General features: G+C 46.5%; 1 long non-coding RNA gene across 4 annotated transcripts in view; it reads right to left on the bottom strand.

The window, feature by feature from the left end:
* LOC109283888 (uncharacterized) overlaps positions 1–20058 on the bottom strand; it is a 103095-nt gene that overhangs the window by 18184 nt on the left and 64853 nt on the right. For 2 of the 4 annotated variants that reach the window (XR_009460846.1, XR_009460847.1), the window contains exon 3: positions 3302–3355. This is a non-coding gene — a long non-coding RNA (uncharacterized LOC109283888). Of the gene's footprint in view, positions 1–3301; positions 3356–8326; positions 9659–20058 lie in introns of those variants that run through there. The other 2 variants (XR_002091204.2, XR_002091205.2) reach the window with 2 other exon arrangements.

Here is a 20058-nt window from a genome sequence, read left to right as displayed (position 1 = left end):
ATTCCACACTGCAAGATAATATATAATATTTGTAATTGAATAATGCATTAATTCTGAAATGATGTGTGCATACAAATTAAAGAAAAATGCAAAGAAATGAAAGTTAAAAATGGCTGATAGAATAGGGCCTATCCCAACCATGCAGTTCATTCAATAAAAGAGCACCCACAACATCTTTACCTCTTCATATTTCCTGGGCCAAGATGGCTACAACATCACTCCAACACTAATAAAACAGGGAATATTCAGTCTATAGAAAGGGAAGCCCTGATATTGTTACAATAAATTAAAAAATGTTATATACAATTTACAGCTATTACAATTAGTCAGTAAAATCAGAACAAAGCCATGGCAATAAGCCATCACAGGAGATATTAAATTCATATAAGAGAGACATTTTCTCACTCTAAAGAAAAGGTGCTGTCAAAAGAAAGGAATTGCATTAATCAAACATCTTTTACAATGAACCAGACTTCCAACAATAGATGAGGAATACTTAAAAAAAAAAAAAAAAATCAATCAACCCTGTCACAACAGAGGAGGAAGAAGAAATCACTGATTTGCAACTGGAATTTCAACTGTGAGTCATAAAATAAATTGACTAAAGACAAAACATCCCACTGAACATAAGTCTCCCACAAGTGAGAGGGTGAAGAAGAATGAGTCACACAACAGATGCACTAGTGCAAGATGCTCTGATCTGACCTACTCTAATGAGAGTAGTATAAGAAGTTATATAGGATTAAAAAAAATCTGTATTATTTGGACCACCACAACATTTTATACAGAATTTAAGACTCTCCTTTAAAAAAAGCTAGTGCTTACATTTCTGAAAATAATATTCAGTGTTGCACTAAATTAAATTCATTAAAAATGTAGCAAGAGTGGTCATGTAGTTAACACTATTTTAATAATAATCAGTTGATTATACTTTTTGATTTTTTCAGTGTGAAGTTATGATTATATAACTGCATAAATATACGTCCATACTAAATTACGTATAAAATACTGCATTTGGGCATTTTAACTGAAGGAACACATAAGACGATGGGGCTCACCAAGAATTCAGGAACTTGAAGAAACCACATTAAAACAAGTAAGCAGCTTTGTAAGGACAACCTACTTCCTTGGGGTTCTTAGATAACAAAATAGAGAACATAGAAGAATTAATGAGTTTCCCACAGACCCACCTTCCCTCGGCCTCAGTCAGCCCAAATGACTCAGAAACTTTGAAACTTCTATTGCAATCCTTATTCATCCCATTCAGCACTTTTACTCATATTACTACTGTAAGAAGCTGGAGGACTTGTGCAAGTGCTGGACAATGTGAATGAAGGTTGTACCATTAAGATTAATTTTTCCCCTGTGGATTTCTGGGTGTATGTGAGAGGGTTCTGATAGTGGCAGGTTGTTGGGGCCCTGGGCAAGACAGTCATTTGGGGCCCCTTAGAGGTATGCACTCAGGTAAATATTAACCCACCACAGTTGTATCGTGGATCATTTTAATATTATTTGGGGGAATTAGATAAATAGTTGAGTGCTAAAATGCAAATAAAACCACTTCCTTGCAAAAACTTCACCCCCCAAAAACTTTGGGTCCCCTAAAGTATGGGGCCCTAGGCAGTTGCCTGGTTTGCCCTCCCCTAAGGCCGCTACTGGTGCTGAGGTCTAGATTTAATAGCCATGTGAGGTTGTCAGATTAATTTTTCAAAGGTATAGCTAGCCACAGCCTTCAAGATTAGGTCTCAAGCAACAAAACAAAAAAAACTTCATGTCATGATGTGTGAGAGCTGGCAAGGGCACAAACAGAACACCGGCAAGAACCATGTTTCTAGAGCAGCTGCTCAATGAAACTAGAGTGGCCCCAGAGGGAAGGAAGGGGAAAAAAAACCCTGGATGAAAACAAGAGGAGTGATGTGGAACACTCAAATGAGGAGACAGCCAATAGGGAAGGGGGGGCAAGAGAGGAGAGGAGTCAGATGTCAGCTGGCTGGGGAAGACAGAGAACTGCGTTGAGTCAGAAGTTATCAACTGAAATTTCATTGCCAGGAGTGCAATCCGGGAGCCAGTGCTACTTCAGAAAACAGAGGGACAGCCAAGAAGAGATGGCTGAGCCCTACAGTAACAAGTAAAATCTTTTTTATTTTATTAATACATGGTCAGATCGGGCCAGAGCAACATTGTAAGGAAAAAAATAACATAAATACAATAAGCATGACACCGTTTGGAGGATTTAAAAGGGAAGGCACCCAGGTTTTTTTTTTCTTATACCCTTGAAGAAAACAAGACAGGAACTCATCTCTGTTTATACTACCTGAGTTTATTGTTTTGCTTAGAGAGCGTCATTGAGAAAAAAACTTACCTGGTGAAGCTGGGAGGTGGCAGGACGCTGCCCGGAGGAGCGGAGTCAGTGAAAGTGAAACTGCAGCGGCCATGGCTACACATCAAAGAGAAAAAAAGTGGACAAGCTGGGAGCCAGGAATGGCTTCCACATCAACTTGAACCCACTTTATACAGGTATGCTGGGTCTGATTGGCTGGCCAGGTGCCTAGAGCCAGGCTAAAAAGTCCGGCAGGACTCCAACAAGGTGGACTGGAAATGGAGTCCCTACCGCAGCAGGAAGAGAGACAGCCCATGGAAGTTCCTCCAGGGAAGCCCTGGTGGGCACCCTAGGAAGGAGTCGCCCCAAGGCTATATAGGCAGCCTTGATCAGAGGCACCGTCCACAGTGCCACTGTGGACAGCTGAGATCTCCAATGAAGACTGGAGCCTGGTAGGACCCAGCAGAATGGCAGATCAGCCACAGCTGACAGATAACCAAATACGACCCCAGAAGAGGGGCAAGGCACACAAGAGCAGAGCAGTGTCAAGTGCAGATGTGACATAGGCAAAGAAAGAGGGCCACCAGAGATGCCCACAAGGAAGAGCGGCATCGCTATGGTCACCAAACCTGGTAGACTCGAGCATGGAGAGAACCCAGAACACCATTCTAGACGACAAATGATTCCATCACGGTTGGCGGTAGGTGGGGGGTAGGGGACGTGGAGCCCCACAAAAGAGCCACAAAGGAAGCAACCCAAGGGGAAGCACCAGGGGAAGCAGGACCAAAAGATCATCCTCCCGATTGAAATAAACCGATCATCAAAGACGTGGCAGGAAAGGCTCCTGGCGCATCACCCTAAAGTTGCCCAGCGACTGGCCCACTCGTCCCAAAGAACTCATGGCCAGGCTCAAGCGGAAGTCACATGCCCAGCATCCAGTAGAAAGACACGTGAGGTTACAGTCATGAACAGAGCACTTACCTCCACTGGAGAGAATGTTGTTCAGTGGACTGGGAAACCAGCTTCTGTCTTTTCCTTCAACCCGAGATACAGAGATACCCAAGAAACAACAGGAAAATAGGTTAAAAAAAAAAAAAGTGAGATAGATAAATAATAAAAGAACCTTATCATAAAGAACACACTGAGGATTTTATCTTTTTTTTTTTTTTTTAGTCAACCAGATCATTTTGTGAGAGAGTTCAAAACCTTAAGGAGATAGATCAGACCCTCATTGTCCAGTGGTGTTTAAATTGCATCCTCCTGGTAAAAAAACCCTTTAACAACAAGACATGGTCATCATCAGGGATCCTGGTTTTCTCTGATGAAAAATTACTAATTCTCTGGTTAAAAACCCAAAATCCGTGAAAAAATTAAAGGCCCACCACTGCTGCTAGTGCCCCTCACTCCCCCTCCCCACAGTCTCAACAGCCTCTTGATGCCCCTCACAACAGCCCCCCAGACATGCAGACACAGACACTGACACCCACCCCAACAGGTAAGTGTGTGTGGGGGGAAAGGGCAGGGCAGGGCAGGGGAAAGGGAAAGTGCTGGGGGGTAGATCAAGAAGAGGGAGAGTGTGCCCCTGTGCCCACTCCCAGGAACAGCACCAGGGGGTGAGGGCAGGGGTGCCACTCTGTGGGCCACACACATGCCGGCCGACCTGATAGGAGTTTCGCACATGGAGGCCACCACCGCAACTCTGCCACTGCACCCTGAACAACCATCCTACGGCCACCTTCATGGCTTTGTGAGGCACAGGGTGTGGCAGCAGTAGTGCAGTGGCAACCACAATGTGCAGGCCACATACGTGCCACCTGGCTGGGGGCTGAAAGAGGGGGCTTGCATGTAGCGGCATGCCCTGCAACCAGCTGCATGGCTCCGTGGCGGTGCAGGGTAGTGGTGGCTGCATGCAGGGTAGAGGGGCTTTGCAGGCAAGTGCTGCCACCATGGAGCCATGCCCTTCACCCCTGGATCCTAGAGGTAAGTGGGGCTTGGGGGCTGTGAGGCAGGGCTGGGGATGATGGTTGGGGGCTGAGGGAGTGGGGGGTGCTGCCAGCCCCAGGCAACACACCACAGCTGGGAGCAGGGCCAGGGGGTGAGGGCAGGGGTGCCCCTCTGTGGGGTGCTTTGCGGACAAGCAATGTGGGGCACTGTGTGGTGGTGCCTGCCATGTGCGGGCCACACACATGCCACCCTGGTGCCTGCCCAGGGGAGGGGGAAGAGGGAGGCTGGTATGCGGCTGGAGCACAGCTCCATGGCCGGCTCTGCAGCCACAGTGAGGGATGGGAGCACCAAGGGGGCAGGGGGGGTCTTGGGCTTGCACACAGCGCTGCCACTTATCTGGAAGCCCATGACGGCAGTGACAGCTACTGCCTACAAAACCTCCCACTGCTGCCACGGAGCCATGCCCAAAGCTGTGCAGCCAGCCACTGGGTGGCAGCAGCAGCGTGGTGGTGGCCAGGCGGCATGGAGCCATCCTCACCACCATCCCGTGCTACGCTGCTGCCGCCGGCCACACAGCTCTGAGCATGGCTCCACGGCGGCAGTGGGAGGTTTTATATGCAGCGGCAGTCACTGCTGGCACAGGTGCAGGTTAGCAACAGTTGCCACCCATGCCAGCAGTGACTGCTGCTCCATACAAAACCTCCCGCTGCTGCCGCAGAGCCGTGCTCAGACCTGTGCAGCCAGCGGCAGTGGCACAGTGCAGGATGGTGGTGGGAATGGCTACGTGCTGCCCCGCCACCACCATGCTGCTGCTGTTGCTGCCACCTGATGGTCAGCCGTACATCTCCAGGCATGGCCCCATGGAGGCAGTGGGAAGTTTTGTACACAGTGGCCGTCACCGCCATCACAGGCCTCCAGGTAAGTGGCAGCGCCACATGCGAGCCCAAGCCCCTACTCCCCCCCCACCCCACGCCCCCATCCCTCACCGTGGCTGCAGAACCAGCCACAAAGCTGAGCTCCAGCCGAATGCCAGCCTCCCTTTCCCCCTCCCTTGGGCAGGTGGGCAGGCGGCATGTGTGAGGCCCGCACTTGGTGGGCACCACCACACTGCACCCCAGCTTCACTTGCCTGCAAAGCCCCCTGCTGAGGGGCACCCCTGTCCTCACCCCCGGCCCTTCTCCCAGCTGCTGCGTGCCACCTCGGGCCAGCAGCACCCCCCACTCCCTCAGCCCCCAACCACCTTCCCCACCCCTACCCCAAGCCCCACTTATCCCCATGCTTCAGGGGCGAAGGGCGAGTGTGAGCCTGATCCCAGCCTTGGCTACCTCAGAGGCTCAGGCCCCACCCTCCTCCCTCTCCCTCCCCCTCCAGGAAGGGCTGGGGGTTTCCCACCCTTTTTGCAATTGGCTTTTGCAGGCTGGAGCTGTGCCAGCCTGCAAGAGCTCTTTGCAAAAGCGGAGAATCGATGGATTTCTCTGCTAAAAAGAGAAATCTGCGTTTTCTCTGATAACAACAGGGAATCCATGGTTTTCTCCATTTTTCCATGGGAAACGGAAAACCCAGATCCCTGGTCATCACTGAGAAAACAAAATGGGGAACAAGCTGGTAGTTTGAGACCTAATCTGGCCAACTGTGATTTACATACACCAAGAGACTAAACATAATCCATCACACTTCAATTACAGGGTTATTTTAGTGGTGTTCCCCACTCTCGCCTGCCACCTCTTGATGTAAAAGGATTTCCATCAGGAGGGTTGAATTTTAAATACCACTAGATAACAGGACCTCTGGTAGATTCTCTTTATGGCTCTGAACTCTTGTGACAACTCAGTGATGCTGAAAATTCTGCAGTTTTTATTATTAAAACTCACAGTGCTCGCTCTTTTCATTAATTATCTTTTATTGATTAAATTATTTTTCTTTTGCTCTCTAGGTATCTCGGATCTCTCCCTGTCTAGATTAACAGATATACATCTCCAAATACTAACACACAGCTTCTTCATCCTCAGGTAAGTACAATGTCCAGTCTTTATCAAAAATAGGAAAAATAAAGAAGGATAACAACAAAGATAACAACAAAATGATAAGGAACCCTTCTGGGATGCTGTTGCTCAATCCACCCTTCTCTTAGGGATATACAAACCAGAAGGCCTGTGTGAATAGGCAGCTATTTGATCTGGCTGCTTCAGATGCCAGGGATCTGATACAGAACTCAGGACCAAGTTACTGCTTCGATCTGGCCAAAGAAGCTCCGAAGCTTCAGAGCCACCTTGGAGATCCGGCCATAGGGTATAATGGGGAATAAATTAAATATCTATAACTTCGGATTTTTTTATCTGATTTGGATGAAACTTGCAGGGGTAGTAGACCCTGGTGAGGCCACAAAGCCTGCCAAGTTTCAAAAAGATTGGTAGAGGGGTTTGGGGGGAACTGCACCTCAGGCTGCTGACAGGCAAAACTCATGACATAGATGACCGTGTGTGTGTTAAGGTGCAGCAGGCTGAAAACTGCAGAGGTGGTGGCCCCTTGCTCAGGCCACGAAGCCTGCCAGGTTTCAAGGAGATAGGTCCAGGGGCTTGGGGGAAACTTCACCTCAAGCTGTGGACAAGCAAAACTCATGACATGGGTGACCCTGTGTGAGTTAAGGCGCAGCAGGGTGAAAGCTGCAGGGATGGTAGCCCCTGCTACAGCCATGACGCCTGCCAGCCGTCAAGGAGATAGGTGCTAGGGTTCAGGGTTCTGGGGCCCTGTACCCCTAGCTGCTGACAGGCAAAACTCATGACATGGGTGCTTGTGTAACTGTGTCCATCCTGGGGCAGTTGATTGTCTGTGTTGATTATTTCCTCTCCTCAGTCTGTCTGTTGTTTTGTAGGTTTTAATGGATGCTAATTAACTGGTTACATTAGCTAGCAAGTGTGTATTGAGTTGGTCCCTGAGTGAATCATGATTGATTGGTAACCAGTAACACAGTAGCTTAGCAGCCAGGCCTCAGTAGTTCCCCCACCCACCCCCACCACCCCAAGACAGACACAGTTGCACAAGCACCCATGTCACGAGTTTTGCCTGTCAGCAGCTAGAGGTGCAGGGCCCCAGAATCCCCTGCACCTATCTCCTCAACAGCTGGCAGGCTTCGTGGCCACAGCAGGGGTTACCATCCCTGTAGCACCTTAACACACAGTGTCACCCATGTCATGAGTTTTGCTTGTCTGCAGCTTGAGGTGCAGTTTCCCCCAAACCCCTGCATTTATCTCCTTGAAACTTGGCAGGCTTTGTGGCCTGAGCAGGGGCCACTGCCCCTGCAGTTTTCAGCCTGCTGCACCTTAACACACACAGGGTCATCTATGTCACGAGTTTTGCCACCCCTGCAGTTTTCACCCTCCTGTGGTGTAACACATACACGTGACATGAGTTTTCCTTTCAAGAATTTAGGGTACAGTTCCCCCGAACCCCTGCACCGATCTTCTTGAAGCTTGGCAGGCTTTATGCTCTCAGCAGAGGCTACCATCCCTGCAAATTTCATCCAAATCAGACAAAAAACAACAAAGTTATAGATATTTCATTGATTCCCCATTATAACCCTATGGCCAGATCTCTGAAGCGGCTCCAAAGCTTTTCCGAAGAGCTTCAGAAGCTCCGAACCACTTCAGAAAGCCTAACAAAGCCAGTGCTTCAATCTGGACATACTGCTTCAGACGCCAAAGTGTCTGAAGCTTCTTCGGATCCAAAGCAGGGTCCGAAGCCTCGCACAGCCCTACAAATCAGGCAAAGGATGTTCTTCCACCTTTTAACATAAATAATCTCGCATAAAAAATAAAATATTTATATAATAAATAGTGAAAGGGTAATCAAAGACATTTTCTTATTTTTCATCAGGATTCATTCATGCTTAAAAAAAAGAAAGTGAATTTACCCTGGGCAGGATTTTTGGAAGTGTCCATTGTTGGTCTAATTGCACTTACTGAAGCCAAAGGTAGTTTAATTTAAGACAGAATCAGAATTACTTCAATGCTGCGAGGAGTGGAGGTTGGTTGGTTGTTTAAAAGCTCCCCTTTTTTCACTTACCCTTTGGAACCAAATCATCTCTTGGTGCAATCAGAAATTGTTCCATTGACTTCACCTGTTCACCCTGGCACGTTTGGTTCTTTAACTCCACAAAAACTGGATTCAAATAGAATCATTATTACTATGAGAAATGGATACGTTGTGACTGATATTTATTTCTGATATAAACACCACTAAAGGCAAATTATTTACTGCATGATTAAATACGCCCCTTTATTTTTAATGTGTGTGCACTTGTTTGTCTTATTTTCTTACGTGGCCTATTTCCTAACATGCAGGAATAATAAAGATAAGTTAGAAAGAGAATTAAATCCAGTTTCTCAAAAAGCCAGATACACCACAGTACTTCTACACATTCTTTAGAACCATAATGCATTATTAAATTTCCATTTTCTCAAGCAAACAGCTAAGTCTTAAACCCATATTGAAAAATTGTTTTGTGAACTTTACTAGCTGATATAATCATGTGTAGGTTTAAGAAAATTAGTACTGAAGTGCTCCTGATTAAATTATTGAGAGGAAAATTATTATTTTATCTAATGATTCATTGCCAAGCAATGCTCTGTCTGCTTAGGTCCCACATTCTAGAATGTTTACCTATGTTAAGCAGCACTTAATCACATTAGTAGTTCAACTGAAACTAGTGGACCAAGTAAGTGCTTCTCATTCTGAATAAAGACTGCTAAAACAGACAATAAATTGAAACTTGAGTAGAACAAAACTACTGCCCTCAGTTTCATGTACTGCTCCAGTTTCAGCAACAGTAAGGAAGGTATCTTCCTGTAGCAACAATGATTGGGAGATCTTACAACTTTCAGAAGACAAAAGACTCCTGGAACCAATTAAAGCAAGAGGGGAAATGTATCAATCAACCTGAAGCTGTGTTAAGGTTTTCAGCAATGTAAGTCACATATATTTTTAATTTAGGAGTGTGGCTGTGTGTACACACATCTGTCCATTGTACAATAAGATAGATGTAGGGAAGTGATAACACTTTCTCAGAACAAAGCAGTGCACATTTATGGGTGTGTACAGTCATTCACAGTACCTGGTCTACCTTCACATGACTTAAAATAAGCTGTGTGAGGGTAAGGTTGGAGTGGGGTGTGCAGGAGTTTGCCACTGTCAGGAGCAGCAAGTGCAGACAGTTGCTGTTCCCACGAGTCATGCTCAAATCTAAGATGACTCCCTCAATAATTCAATTCTATACATGGAAAATTTATAAATTTGTTAAAATTTTCCATGTATAGAATTGAAATTATTGGAGGGTCATATTGAATTCATCCCTCCTATTGCTGCAGGGGGAAAGCAGAGATGGGGGCAGGTGGTGTGGGGAGGTCAAGCAGCTTAAACCCCTATTTTTGCCTGCGCCCTGCCACCACTGCCCCCTGCCTGATCCCCCTCCTGTCCCTTCACCCCAGCCTCTGCTCCCTCTCTCCTTATCCTTGCTCCATGCCAGCAGGCTCCATCCCTGTTCTAGCTTGGAGCAGGGACCATGGACCTAGCCCAGCCCCTGCAGCAGACATGCAGGTTGTGGCCACTGTTATGAGGCCAGGCTGGGGCTTTTCTCAGCGACCCAGGCTTCAGCATGGACAGAGCCTGCAGGTGTGGACCGAGGGCAAGGGGCAGGTGGGGGGAAGAGAGGAAGGCAGGAGAGCAGAGGCCGAATGCAGGAGAGATGAGAGGGGAAGAGACCACAGTGGGGAGATGGCAGGGTGCAGAGGCAGTGGGAAGGGATGGGGCAGGCAGCAATTGGAGTAGGGGCTGAAGTCTGAGCCATAGCAGCCTCCTGCCTCCTCCTCCCCCATGCCCACTGCCCTCATACTTGATTCTTTTTGCCTCTCATTGTGGAAAATACATCATCTTGGAATCAGGTAAATACAACAACTTAGACAGGAACACCATTCTGGGGGCAATTTAAGCGCTCTGTATGCCTGATCAGGCATTTAGATCAACCTAACCCTGGTTAGCCAGAAGGCAGGGTAGATATGTACCTTTATAGGCTACCTAAATAAGATATATATAGTGAGAGAGAGAGCACAAGCCTTCATGGGCTGCAACTTACCTCATCAGATGCCTGTTAGTCAGTTAGTGAATTATGGTTCATTCAAGTTAATGGCCAGTCATTCTGGCTAAGTGCAGACAGTCAAAAAGCCTGAGGCTGAATTGATTGGGTCTCTGCAGGTTAGTCTAAGCTGAAAAAATTAAACTGAGAAACAACTGGACCATGAACAATACATGCCCCCAGAGGCTGGGGGGGGGGGCACACGGTGGTAGCGGCAGGAGTGTGGCAGTGGGGAGCTCCCACAGGCGGCCATGGCCGTGTCAGCAGCTGGGGGCAGGAGGTGGCAAGTACTGAACAGAGGTTGGCGACCACCCGCAGATGCTGCCGGCAGCGTCAGCCAGCAGCAATCGGCGATGGCCTGCTGAAACCACTGGCAGTGTCAGCTGGGGGGGGGGGGGGGGGGGCGGGGGCAGTGCGGTAAGCCACAAGTGCCCACAGGCACCACTGGCAGTGTCAGCAGTGCGTCTTTCAGGGGGTGCACCGCCAATATCAAGGGGTGCATGTGCACCTGCTATTCGTTGCCAATGAACTGGACACGCATTTGATTCAGGAAATACAGCCACATGCCTGCAGTGGCTCAAGCCAGAAGCCAGGGGGCACTACAGCACTGCTCTCTGGCACTTCTTCCTACTTCCCCCAAGGTCTCTGCGATTTGCAGCCCAGCATCACAGCAGCAGGACTCTCCACTTCCTCTTCCTGCTTCCAGATGCCTCTGGGATTTGTAGTCCACAGTCATAGCCAGCAGTAACTTTCAGTAAATTTAGCAGGGCAGGACAGATCTTTACTTGGAGGAAGGGGGGTTTAAACCCCCTCCCTGGCCCCAGCCCCCAGCCAGGACTTGCCTGAAGGGGGCAGTCCCTGCTTCTCCCCTCCTCCCACAAACCCTTCTCTGCTGAAGCAGATAGCACAGCCCAGCCCAGCCCAGGGCTGGAAAGCATGCTGGGATGCTGGGAGACTATGATTTAACTTGAACCCTGCCCTTTCATCTGCCTATTCTAGGATAGGTTAGCCACACTGAGCTCCATGCTGATGCACCTAGACTGCTGGAGTCTAAGCTGGCTTATCCATTATAATCAGCAATGTAAGCATACTTAGGGCGCTTCTACGTGTGCATTAACATGCTTTCATTAATGTGTATTAAATTTAGTACCTCCATTGTGAGGTACTAGGAAACTGTGCATTGGCCTGTCTTAATATGCATTAACTATAAAGCATGTTTTTATAGTGATGTTTTAACTCTCTTCCACATACGGAAAGGAACCTTAGAGGCTCAACCTAAATGACGTATGTTAAGAAAAGCTCACTCACAAGTCAATTTTCCCCAAAATAAGTCAGTGTGGGACTTATATATGAGAACAGGCAATAATTCTTCCCCCCTAATGAAAACTGTTCTGTACATATTCTGCCACTTCTGAAAATGAATGTAAACCTTTTGTTTCTGAAGCAAAAACTGAGAGGGCAGTTCTGGCAAGAGGCTGTTAGCACTTGAAAGTGAAACAGTAAAAGAGGATGGGTAAAAAAGAGTCAATTTACAATTATGGGTTAAGAACTTATTGCATCTCAGGAAAGGACCAGGCAGTCACTCATTTAGCCAATCCTGACAGACCAGCTCTGGCCCCTTTATGCTACATGGAATGGCTGGAGTAGCAGAGAGGATTTCTAAACCCTCAGGTCCAGCTAAGGGAAGAGTCTGACAGCACATCTGTTGTGGAAGACAGCTTGGAAAGCTATTAGCAGAGGGCTGCCTTATGAACCCCAGTGCAAAAGGCATGCTGGGGAAGGGATACCTCACGGTGGAAGAGCAGCATACAGGGCTGGTGACCATAAAACAAGTAGTACTGGGGGTCTAGCTTGGCTAGGATGCCTCAAGCTATCTAGGATGCAGGCCGGGATGCATTTTGACTTGGCCTGTCTCCCCATGAACTCAATGTTTTCTACTGTGCATCTTACAGCTGCAGACCAGAATCTTAGTTGTGTCATGACAATCAGCTTGAGTAGTTCCTCACAAATGCTAAGAGAAAAAAACAAAACAAGGTTTCCCGCGTTTGTCATTTGTTACCAAGTAGCAACATGAATTGCTTAGTGTTTGTTTTCTTTGTACTGCTAAAAACTAATTTGGTTATCTTCAGTATAAGACTCTCTTTGTGACTTTGTGCTACAACATAAGCTAACTGAGCTCCCGGCCCTCTGTGACCTAGTTGTCAATACCAATACAAAATATGATTGAAGATTGTTTCTGTTGAACTACTGAGAATAAAATTAAAGTTATCCTGTGCCGAACAGCACAGATATGGGTAACGCTGTAATTTTCCTCAAAGCTGAGGGCATGTTCACATCTTTGATTTGATGCAGAACCAGCTGGACAGCTCTAAACATACAGCTTTATCGCTGCAGCTGTAAATTTGGGTGGCTGCTGAAGCTTCTGCTTTTTGGTCTCTGCAGAAAAGACAGTGATGCTCAGTTAGCAGCTGTTATATTTGTTCCTTGCACCAAACATTGCCTGGCTATCTGATAGGTATTTACACTTGCTTAGCTTTCTTTCTTTAAGCCAGATAATCTTATTTGAAGATTACAGCTGTGGGGGATAATCTAATTAAGTAAAATCCTCTCTGGCAGTTCACTTTTTACATCATCTCTTGCTAAAACTGCCAAAAACTGCACAATCTAAAGCAGACCTGGAAGAAAGGCTGCCATAAAGATCCTCCTTCAGGGCATCTATAGTATATCTGCCCCACCTCCCCAACCCTGATATCACTTATCTATGGTCCAAATTTGCAGGCTAAGCTGCTATTGCAAATTTTCAAAGCAAAATCACATAACTCAGGGTTGTGTGAGTTCAACATGATCACAGCCACACAGAGTGCATCCAGACATGCGTGGATGTTTGGTTCCCAAAAGACAAGTAGCGGTGGCGCAGTGTCCCCGGGGAAAGACTATGCCACGTGAGCTCTGGCGCTTGGCAAGTTGCCCCAGGTCAGGTAGGGGAGGTTGGGGCCAGCACTGTGCTGGCCCCAGCAGCCTTACCTGGAGACCTGGGGGTCTCCCGGGGCTGCAGCCATGGCAAGTCTGCTGAGCAGAGCCTGGCTGGCAGCAGAGTAGGGCTCCAGGTAGCCGGGATCTGCTTTTCAGCAGCGCATGCTGGCCAAGCATGCATTTCTCCGTTTTGTTTTGTTTTTTTCCATAGTTTTTTTTTTGACCCCTGGATATCCAGGGGTCAAAAAAAACAATGGAAAAAAAACCCAGCACAGCGCACACATAGGCAGCATGCCCTTGCAGCACAGAGAACACTGCATGACTGCATTTGTCCAGATGCGCCCACAGTGTGCTGTTCATGCACTGCAAAGACAGACACAAGGGATCCCCTCCCTCTACTCTGGAAGGATTAGCAGTGTGCAACCTACCCAGGATTCTTGCCCCTACTCTCCAGCTGATTGTATAGCTAGTTCTGTATCCTGTGAGAGGTGAAATAGACCCTTTCACTGACTTTTGAAAGGGTCAGTTTGAACTAGCTATGTTAAACAGATGCTCTTGTTACCCAGAGTGAATCAGTTAGAACTCACAAATGAAATGAAGCAGACCGTAGTCAGACTTAGCTGTGCGCGACTCCTGAACGCCACATGGTACCAGGAGTAAAACTAACTATGAAAATACACTGAGTGGATGGATGAGAGAGCTGAAAGCCCCAGAAGACAAGAAAGTCCAGATGCCCTCCACCCAATGGTGCTGAGGGAGCTGGCAGGGGTCATCGCAGAGCCCTTGGCCCAGCTGTATGAGCATTCGTGGTCATCTGGCCAGGTGCTGGGGATTGGAAACTGGCTAATGTGGTCCCTATTTTTAAGAAGGGGAGGAAGGAGGACCCAAGTAATTATAGGCCTGTAAGCCTCACCTCGGTGGTCAGGAAGCTCTTGGAGAGGATCATCAAGGAGCATATCTGTGGGGGGCCTGCAGGGAAGATCATGCTCAGGGACAATCAGCATGGGTTCACTAAAGGCAGGTCCTGCCAGACCAACCTGATTGCCTTTTACGACCAAGTAACTAAATCCTTGGATGATGGTGTCGTTGTGGACATAATCTTTCTAGACTTTAAGAAGGCCTTTAACACTGTCTCTCACCCCATCCTCATCAATAAATTAAGTGACTGCGGCGTTGATGCCTGCACAGTTGGATGGATAAAAAGTTGGCTGATGGGGCGCACCCAGAGAGTAGTGGTGGACGGGTTGTACTCAACCTGGAGAGATGTGAGCAGTGGGGTACCCCAGGGCTTGGTCCTCGGGCCCGCACTGTTTAACATCTTCATCAGCGACTTGGACAAGGGGGTGGAAAGCACGCTGTCCAAGTTTGCTGATGACACTAAGATGTGGGACGACGTGGACACACTTGAAGGGAGAGAGAGGCTGCAACTAGATTTAGACAGACTACAAAAGTGGGCAGATGAGAATAGGATGGGGTTCAGCATAGACAAATGCAAGGTGCTGCACATCAGGAGAAGGAATCCACAGCATATATACAGGCTGGGGAGTTCCCTTCTTGAAAGCACAGAGGCAGAAAAGGATCTTGGAGTCATTATTGACTCCAAGATGAACATGAGCCGCCAATGTGAGACCACAGCCAGCAAGGCCAGCCATACCTTGTCATGCATCCAAAGGTGCATCTTAAGCCGGTCCAGAGAGGTGATACTCCCCCCTCTATGCGACTTTGGTCAGACCACAGTTGGAGTACTGCGTCCAGTACTGGGAACTGCACTTCAAAAGGGATGTGGCCAGCCTGGAGAGGGTTCAGAGGAGGGTCACGTGCTTGGTGAGAGGACAGCAGGACAGAAGAGACGAGGAGAGACTGAAGGACCTAAACCTGTTCAGCCTCAGCAAGAGGAGGCTGAGGGGGGACCTGGTGGCTGCCTACAAGTTCATCAAGGGGTATCAACAGCAAATAGGCAGAGCTCTTTTCTCCCCAGCACTACCTGGGGTGACGGGGAACAATGGTCATAAGCTGATGAAGAATAGGTTTAGGTTGGAGATCAGAAGGCAATATTTTACAGTTAGGGTGGCCAAAATCTGGAACCAACTTCCCGGGGAAGTGGTCCTTGCCCCTACCTTGGGCAAATTCAAGAGGAGGTTGGATGATCACCTGTCTGGGGTCTTGTGAACCCAGCATTCATTCCTGCCTGTGGCAGGGGGTCAGGCTAGATGATCTGTTCAGGTCCCTCCTGACCCTAACTACTATGAAACTATGAAGTCCTGTAAATGTGCTATCCAAACAGCGATGGTTTAAACAGTACATCACACTGCATATAGAGGCAATGGGTACCAGCCAAAATGAAGAGATTCAGAAAATAGCTTTATTTGTGACCAAATATCATTTAAAAAACACTCAATGTTTCTAATACTTTTTCAGCTAACTCAGGCAGAGGTGTTTAATTATGACAGTGTTATTGTAACATGCCCCCAAGGCCAAGCAACTCCTGCTCAGGGTACCCTCCCTTTTCTAACTCATCTGCCACACCTTGATGGAATTGAAAATATTATGTGAAGCTGCCCCAGTGTGCCAGTGTGCCTCAGTCCCACAACTATCTTGTGCTCTGTGTGCCTGACTGGTACCAATTGTGTCCTCAGGCACTAAACTGCCTGCAGGGCAATAACTGTGGCCTCCAGTCTCCCCCATATCCATGCCCATGCCTTGCAGGTGTCAATCAACATCTATTTGGAGGGAGCCAATGTGGCACTTCGTACCTCAAAGCTTAAAATGTTGCACTTTAGCCTTCCAGCCTTGCCCCTCTTACTCTCGCTGTGCCCCTCATTCAAGGATATTGGCATACCTCTTTCAACAGTATGATCAAAATTAGAAACTAGTGCCTTATACATCATGATCTTTAACAAATAATGAATGTCAATAAGGTCAATGAGAGAAAGAATGAAGCCCTTGCTTTAAAATCACAAAAAATTCCGGTTGGAAGGGATCTTAGGAAGTCATCTAGTCCAACCACCTGCTCAAAGCAGGACCATCCCCAACTATATCATCCCAGCCAAGGCTTTATCCAACCGGTCTTAAAAACCTCCAAGGATGGAGATTCCACCACCTCTCTGGGTAGCCTGTCCCAGTGAGGAACTATTCTCCTAGTGAGAAAGCTTTTCCTAACATCTAACTTAAGCTTCCCTTGCTGCAACTTGAAACCATTGCTCCTTGTTCTGTCATCTGCTACAACTGAAAATGGTCTAGCTTCTTTGTCCATGGGTTTAAAAAAGTCATATCAACATTAGCTAAAAATGACTATAACCTACTTAATTTCATAGCCAAAAGGGGCCCCCACACCTCAGAATACAAAGGTTATTATTCAGTAAATGTATAATTTGCAAGGATTCAAACCTGGGGTTTGGTGATTTTAAATTTGTTTTCTACAGGTTTTGATAAAAGTGCAGTGGAGCAAAAATCTACAGTCAAACTAAGAGAAGAAATGGACTAGAATTTCCTGAGCTGCTGCTTAGGATGAGACACCAAAAAAAGCATTCATGGCTATTATTACATAATGTCCACAATTATTCCCATCCTGTCATCAAATTAAGTAGAGCAATCATAAGAACTGTTCTCATCCCATCATCAAATTAAGTAAGAGCATTCACAGTACTAGAAAGGATCTTGTTTAAAGGCAACAAAACGGTAACACCTAAATAGGCTGAGATTTCTGAATATTGCAAAACTAGAATTAATGGACATAGAGCTGCCTAATATGTATTGATGTCTCAGGGGAGATCATCAAGGGCTGTGAAATAGCACTTTAGATATTTTTTTTTATTTAGTAGATTTTTTTTACATTTATTTAAATATGATGTTATATTAATCTTGATTGTTAAATGTTAGTGTTATGTTTTTCAGGTAAAGGAAGATATAGGGTGCAGACCAAAGTTACATTTATCATGCAATTGGCCCCCTGTATGTGCTCTGCAGCTGTGCTGTGACACATTCACAGTACAGAGCACTTTTTATAAGTAGCCGATTGCATGACAAATTAACCCTCATCAAATGAGGGATCAAATGAAGGTGCTCTACTTTGGATCACCTTAGGGAACTTTGGTTCCCTAGGGTCAATCCATTATGTGAACAGGGCTGGGCTGCCCCCGGTGCTCTCTGCAGGAAGGGAGGGGGGACAAGGGAGGGGGAGCGAGCTGTGGGCTGAGTTTTGCCCAACCTGAGTTGAAGGGGTGCTGCATGGATTGGAGCCTCCCTGCCCCACAATCCCCCTCCCTCCCTCTAGCTTAGGCCAGGCAAATCCCAGCCCACAGCTCTCTCCCCTACCTTTCTCCCTCCTCCCTTCCTGCAGACAGTACCCAAGCTGGGAGGGCGGGTGGGGCGGGGTAGGGGAAAAAGACTTCAGGCAGACTTCTCTGCTCAATCAGTTCCAAAGTGGAGCTCAATCCCCCTCCCCCCCACCCACTCCCAACCCAACAGGTGAATGTCTTTTGGGTCACAGGGGCTGTACTAACTCATGGCACTTTACATAAACCGCCATGAGTTAGAGTAGGGGCCTGCACATCTGCCACCTCCCATGGTTAACTGTATCTTTAAGACATTTACAAAGGTTGGTGTGTTGGGCAGAGGTCCATGTTATACAATATTGATGAGTTCAAACCTATACACTCAATGGAGTGGGCTTCTATTTGGTCCCTTGGCTCTCAGAGATTATTGAGCGCCACAGTATTTAGGTAACTCCCAATCAAGTCAGATTTCTCCTGAGTAATGAGTTCAGACTTAAGAAGGAATTTCAGAGGCAGCCTCTGTTTTGTACCATGGGTATAAGTTTCCTCTGGTTCATTTAAAGAGAGGATTCAGGTGGCAAGTGGCTTCATTTGTAGTTTTCCTGCATCTTTCATTTAAACTGGTGATACAACAGTGGTCTCTCCCAGCCTTGCTTTGCCAATGACAACTTAATTTTTGAAATGCTAAAACTGTCCTTAAAAGTGTGTGCGGGGGGGGGGGGGGGGGGGGGGGGGGCAGAATTGAAACTTATAACTTAAATTGAGTCATTTCTCTTTTCCTCTCATGGAACACCAGCTCCTCCATGAAACAAACAAAAAATGTGATTCCCACAAAGAAAAAATATACTGCTTGTTCTTACTTGTTCAGGCTGTTCTAGTTATTTCTTACAGGTTTTACAGATAGCCTGTTCATCTTCTCACCAGCAGGCTCCCCATTATGAGTAAGCAGCAAAGCAAAAAATTCCACCTTAAGGGTCCCTCCACAGCCAAGCTCCCATGGAGGGAGAGAGAGACTGGATCAAGGTTTTCTCACAGCAAGTGGAATTTTTTCTTTGATAGCTGGGTCCTGCTCTGGTTTTATTTCCCTTCTACTGTGTTGTAAATTTCACAGAGCAAATTTCACAAAGTCCCTGCTGGGGTAAAAAAAATAAAAGATATTTATATGACCTTAAAGAAAAACAACATCAAAAGTTTTTCCCATCTTTCCAAGTACTGAGTACTTTGTACAGCTGAATTCGTCTCCCATTGGCACTATATGGGTTTTTGTTCGGGTTTTTTGAGACTTAAATTCTTAGTCTTCAGACTCAGGCAGCAGACCTCTTCAGAGCACCTCTGGACATGAATGCCAGCAACACACAGCTTACAGGGCAGGAGGGACAAGTACAGTGAAAATAAGCTCACAACGAAGTGATGGATGTGTGTCATTAAGCAGTCTGTTTTTTTGCTTCTCCTGAATAAGGCAAGTTTGTGCTCAAATCACAACAGGGAGAGTGACTACGGGGATCTGTTGCAAGAGATAGAGCCCCAAACAGCAGACACACAATCCTTGTTGACATGCCATGAGCATGCACAAGAAACAGGGAGTATGAAAGATACAGTTAAGAGGCTTTGATTATCATTTTTATGTGTATGTTCATAGTTAAGGAAAGAAAACAACATTTTAATTCTGCCTCTTTAAAGGTCAAAATGAAATAAAGGTACAATGAAATAGCAACAAAACACTTGATAAATAATTTTACCTCTAAAATAGAATCCAATCAGTGAGAAATCAATTTTGTATCAGGGAAATCAAAAGCCTCAGGAATCAGTAGAACCATATGGAAGGACTCCAATGAATTAGCACAAAATTCATATTAATTTAGAATAAATAGGAACAGAGACAGACATTGCTACTAGAAGCATAGGTAAAAACATTTTTTCAGGAACTCAGTTAGAATATGACTTTCCCCTGGGAGAAATCTGGGCAGATTGTATGCAATTATAAACCTAAACTAAAACAAGCCAGACAACTAAAATGATTAGATGTGACAACATGAAAAAGCTCAATTTTCTGGGAGTGTAAGAGCTATATCAGTGTACTGCATGTCCTCGCATTGAAAAGCAAGAGCAGCTTGCATGGAGCATGACAACTGCTTGTGCATGTGAGGTAACTGTCCGGTCTGCACAAACCTTGTAAGTGAAAGACGTACAGCAGAAAGTGGCCTTTTGAATGGAGTGAGAAAGCATCGACCCCTTAATCACCTCTCTACTTCCGTATATTTCAAACAGTACATGAGACTTTCTCATTTCAATCATCTGTCCAGATTAGTTTAAATCAGCATGTGATATTGGCTTTGAATGGTTAATACCAAAGTTATTTTTAAAACTGCCTCTGAAGCTGATTTGAGTGTCCTCTCTGAATGAGAATATAGAAATCAGAC

This window comes from Alligator mississippiensis, chromosome 3 (genome assembly GCF_030867095.1).
Source record: "Alligator mississippiensis isolate rAllMis1 chromosome 3, rAllMis1, whole genome shotgun sequence".
Classification (NCBI taxonomy): Eukaryota; Metazoa; Chordata; order Crocodylia; family Alligatoridae; genus Alligator; species Alligator mississippiensis.
Note: the sequence above shows the minus strand (reverse complement) of the source record. Positions and strands in the feature narration are given on the sequence as shown.